Here is a 5,886-nt window from a genome sequence, read left to right on the forward strand (position 1 = left end):
CATCTAGTGGTATCGATTTTTAAACTCATTGCCAGTTAAATATCACCAATATGCTCTAATGCATTTATGAATCATCTTACATATAAAATGACTTCAGCTCTTATCAATTTGATATTTTATACCAAAAAGCAGTATAGAGTAATTACTCTTTTAATTCTTATTCGTCCATTTTCTAAGTATATCACCAAAATGCCAAATATCAAATGTTTCTTTCATTAAGGTATGATCTATATATAGAGGGTCAATCATTATGATTGTCTACCTTTAAATGGGTCACATAATAATTTAGTTTGGGTTTACAATCACAAATTATCTCATTCAAAATATCAATTTCCCAAAGACTATTAGTTGCCAGCATTTCAAATTATAGAGGCCACTATTTTAAATTATCTCCATTCCAAAGATTTACAGTGGAAGTTTCACATTCTCATCTCTTAAGATATTTCAGCATTTACAAAAATCTTTAAACTCTAATTTGGAAATTTGCAGTAATGATATTGTATCTCAGTTATAAATTTGTTCTCTAATTAGTTTATAGTGCCATACATTTCTGCAAACCAAGAAAAATATTTACTTTCTTTTCTTGTCTAACTTTATCTCTGTAACTCCCATCTGATGACTGAAATGACAAAGTATCTTGAAGTGTTTTTCTTTTTCTTTTCAAATTCCTAAAACCTTACCTTGAGCTAAAAGTCTGAAGTGAGAGTAAATCTGTCATTACTGAGGAGAGTTTAGCATCAGATTATAGAAAGCTGGGAGAACTGTTTCAAGTATGAAACTTCATTCATCTTCCCCAGTCACTATTTTAAACTTCCTTTCTGCATTTTTTTTCAGCAGACTTTATTGTTCAGTTGCATTTTCCCCTTAGAAATCTTCCAAGGTAGCAGAACCTACTAATAACAGCAGACGTGACAGGGCACATTTTGCTGAAAACCTCATAGAATGGTAGAAATAGGTGTTTCCTACTGTTGGAGTGCTAGTGTTTGGCCCATAAATGCCCAGGCCTGGTCAGTAGTTTATCTAGTGCACATTGGATCTTCCCTCATTAACCTGGGGTTATCCAAAGTGAATAGGTATAGGATTAATATTAGGTGAACTCTTCATCAATGCCTCTCAATTAATCAAAGGGATATTAGAACATGAGAAAACACAACACAAATATCTGATAAAAGATTGCTTCTGGACAGGGCATGTGGTTCAACTGGTGGTCTTTGCATGTGTGTCCTGGATCACAGTGCCATACTCACCAGGATATTAGGGTTGCTGTCATTAGACACAGGTATCCAGCATATTTCTAATGGCCACAGGAGGGTTGAGAGAAATAAAGGGAGTGAAAAAAAAAAGAGAAACAGACAGATAAAGATTGAGACAGTATTAATGGTCAAATTTAACAAATGGCAGCATTGCTTCCAGACTCCTTAGGTAATCAATTTCAGAGGACTATTCATTCACTGAAAAGGGTGATTAGGCTTGTTTTAAACCTACTCTGAGAAAATTTTGAGTTAGGGTGTCACACAGCCCCCTATATACGTAGAGTTCAAACAAGGGAACAAATATTGTGTTCTACTGGATCCCTAAGGTTACTCACTTCGTTCCACCATACAGATTGAGCCCATCTAGGTCAGTCCTGCCCTACTTTGGCCTTCTCAGATTGACCATTAGAGATCCTACTTCTGACATCAAAACTTTTTGGCAGAGAAGAAACCAAGAGCTAAAAAATGTAGAAGTTTATTAAATCATCTAGCAGAGGAGCTGAAAAAAGTTATCTGTTCTCCCAAATCTCTTGAATATAATATAGGATTATGTAAGATTCAAAAAAGGAACATGGAAACAACATTTGAGTGGTCAGAACAGAGGCAGTTTCCAAATGAGACCCATGAGTTTATCAAGATGTATAACAGGAGAAAATTTCTTATACGCGTCTATGGATCTGCCTCCACTGGAAGATTTCTAGTCAATGTAACTTGCAGTCTTGAGTTAACCAAAATCTGTTCTCTAAGCAACAGGTTTGGTCTCTCAGCCACATAAGACAAAGTTCAATAACAATGTCCCTTTCCATCACATGTCTTCCTCATTATGTCAATGTCATTTCTATTTAGTTTACCCTCTTAGCCTGGTGGATGAAACATTCCCAAGAGAGCCAATATCCAAAAGACTGAGAAATTCTGCAAAACACCTCACTTATAACATGCATCTGAGTTCACTAGCTCAGTTTATTCCTGTCAGACCTAGATAAATATAAGCAAAAACTAAACAAATGAGAAGTTAAAGACTTGAATAGAAGTTTTAAAAGTTAGATATCATGCAACTCTGGTGATTGCAAAAGGAAATGAAAAGGAGTATAGTTATAATTCAATTGCATATAGTACCTTCGTAAGTTGATTATATATTTGGGCATCAAAACTTCACAAACAAATGCAGAAAAACAAATGTATCCTTAATTGACTCTGATGCAATAAAAGTATTTAACAAGGGACAATTAAAAATTATTTAATTGTTGACTAAATAGCTTGTCTTCAAGAATGGGTGGCTGGAAGAACAAATCATACAAAAAATCCCTAATTTCACTGAGGCAGCAAAATGGCACAGTGGGTAGAATGCCAGCCTGTAATCAGAAAGACCCAAGTTGCAATCTGGTCTCAGACACTTATTACATGTGTAATCCTGGGTAAGTCATTTAACTTACATCTGCCTTTGTTAACTCATCTATGAAATGGAGATAACAGTACCTACCTTGATGGATTGTTGGGGGATCAAATGAGATATTTGTAAAACACATAGCATAGTGCCTGGCTAGTAGGAGGTGTTATATAAATGCTTATTTTTTCTTCCCTTCTCTTCATTAAAGATAATTACAACAAGACAATATACCAAAATACTGGGGATGAAGCCAAAGCAGTCTTAGAGTAGATTAATGAAATGAGCATGCACTTAAAAAATCCATGGACAACCCTTAAGTTAAAAATCTCCAATTAGACCCCAGAAGAGACATTCTGAAAATCAAAGAAGAGACTAACAAAACTGCAAGCACAAAAGAAATCTAAGGCTAACAGTTGTGTTTTTTCTCCTTAAAAGACCAACAAAATATAATCTTAACTAAATCAATTTTTGAAAAGAAGGAAAATCAAATTACTCATATCAAAAATGAAAAAAAGACTTCACAATGAATCAAGAAATAGTTAAGAAATATTTTGTATGCTAATTTAAATTATAATCTAAAAGAAGTATGATTATTTACACAATTATAAAATACTTACCTTAACAGACCAAGAAATAAAGGTCTTAAATAACCTAATCCTAAATATATATATATATATACATATACACACACACACACACACACACACGCACACACACACACATACACACACACACCCACGCACACACACACACATATGTACATAAATGAACTCTCAAATAAAAAAACCTTAGGACTTTATGGATTTCTGTGTGAATTATATCAATTCATTCCAATATTACATTGTTTGGAAAAAATAGCAAGAGGATGGGTCCTACCAAATTCCTTCTATGAAAAATATGTTCTTAATATACAAACCAAGAACAGACAATACAGAGGGGGAAGAAGTATAAAACAAATGTTTTTATAGTTTAAGGAGACTTTAGCAAGATATCTAAAAGATTATACACTATGACCAGGTGGAATTTATACCAGTTATAAGAGGCAAACTACAGGCATAATCGAACATGTGATTGTTTCAGTAGATGTAGAAAAAGCTTTTTATAAGCTACAATATCCCTTCCTGTTACAAACACTAGAAAAGAAAGTAATAAATGAATCTTTCCTTGAAAAGGTAAGTAATACCTCCCTAAAACCAAGACCCAACATTATCTGTAATAGAGTTTTTCCAATAAGGATCGTAAAAGAAGGAGTTAAAGCGAGGATATCCATTACTATTCAGTGTAGTGCTAGAAATGTTATCCATAGCAATTATATAAAAAGTAATTGAGGGAAGACACACTTTATACAGATGACATTCTGGATTACTTAGAGAACACTGGATAGTTTAGTAAAAAATTAATTGAATCAATATACTTGTAAAAGTTGCAGGATAAAAAATGATCCCTATATAAATAAACAGCATTTCTATACTTTATGAAAAAAAATTCAGCAGGAAGAAAGAGAAAGAGAAAGTTCATTTAAAGTAATTACACAGGGGTCACATGATCTGCAAGACAGAGGATGATCAAACAATAAATAAAAGTTTATTAAAAACCTACTAAGTACCAAATATTGTGCTAAGTGCTCGTAACAGCTTGTAACATCTTTTGCTATTTTTCTGGATTGACTTTTAGTCAAAAAAGTTCCTTTGATTGAGTTTTACCTTTGATTGAATCAATCAAGAATCTTTGAGGGGAAACAGTATACATATAGTACTGCTTGGAAAGGGAAGCAGAGAGAGAAGCAGCAGAGCTGATAGATAAATGACCCGTGAACAGCTTAGGGAAACTTGATTGTGGGGAGGCCTAACAGAAAGAATGTTTGTGATGTTGGGAACCCTGTCCTTGATCTGTGTTAATTTCTCAGAAAAGTCCTCTCTGTTGGTTCTTATGAGTAATTGAGATGAAGGCACTGGTAATGTGTATAAATATTGTTATAGCCCTGTTAAGTTTTGTTTTCCTAGAAACAGAAAGTTCAGGGAGAAGCTCCTGGAGCCTGCTGTCAGACAAAAGCAGGAAGAGGTTGGAGTGGAACAGTTCCCATGAGCTGAGACAAGGATCAGGAGCAGAGAGCTGCCTGCCTGTGAACCCAGGTCATAGCTGGGAGTGGTTGATCAGTGGAGAAGTGATGGAGTGTGGAAGTCAGCCTTGAGTCAAGATGAGAGAAGACTTTACTTGGACACTTTGTTGGGATTGAGAGATTGTAACCTAGGCGTAGATAGTGTGGCATATCTTTTTTTTTTTTCAGCTGCACATGGCACCTTTATTTTTAAAAATTTACTTATTTATTTTTAGTTTTTAATATTCATTTCCACAAGATTTTGAATTCCAAATTTTCTCACCATCTCTCCCCTCCCCCTACCCCATAACATCTTACACTCTGATTACCCCTTCTTTCAATATGCCCTCCCTTCTATCAGACCCCTTCCTTCCTTTATCCCCATCTTCTCTCTTTTATTGTAGGTTGAGAGAGATTTCTATAACCCATTACCTGTATTTCTTATTTCCCAGTTGTATGCAAAAATAATTCTCAACATTTGTTCCTAACACTTTGAATTCCAGCTTCTCTCCCTTCCTCCCTCCTCACCCATCCATCCCTACTGAGAGGGCAAGCAATTCAATATAGGCTATATATGTGTAGTATTGCAAAAGACTTCTATAATAGTCATGTTGCGTAAGACTAACTATATTTCCCTCCATGCTATCCTGCCTCCCATTTATTCTATTCTCTCTTTTGACCTTGTCCTTTCCCAAAAGTGTTTACTTTTATTTACTTCCTTCTCCCATTTGCTCTCCATTCTATCATTCTCCCTAACCCCACTTGTCCCCTCCTCCCCTGTTTTCCTGTAGTGTAAGATAGGTTTTCATAACAAATTGAGTGTGCAAGTTATTCCATCCTGAAGCCAAACGTGAAGAGAGTAAGCTTCAGTTTTTCCCTCTCACCTCCTCACTTTTCTCCTCCATTGAAAATGCTTTTTCTTGCCTCTTTTATGAGTGATAATTTGCCCCGTTTCATTTCTCCCATTCTCCTCCCAATATATTCCACTCTTACCCATTAATTTTATTTTTTTAAGTATCTTCCCTTCTTATTCAACTCACCTTGTGCTCTGTATGTGTGTGTGTGTGTGTGTGTGTGTGTGTGTGTATAATCCCTCCCACTAACCAAATACTGAGAAAAGCCTCAAGAGTTACAAATATTATCTTTCT

Source organism: Notamacropus eugenii, chromosome 3 (assembly GCF_028372415.1).
Source record: "Notamacropus eugenii isolate mMacEug1 chromosome 3, mMacEug1.pri_v2, whole genome shotgun sequence".
Lineage (NCBI taxonomy): Eukaryota > Metazoa > Chordata > Mammalia > Diprotodontia > Macropodidae > Notamacropus > Notamacropus eugenii.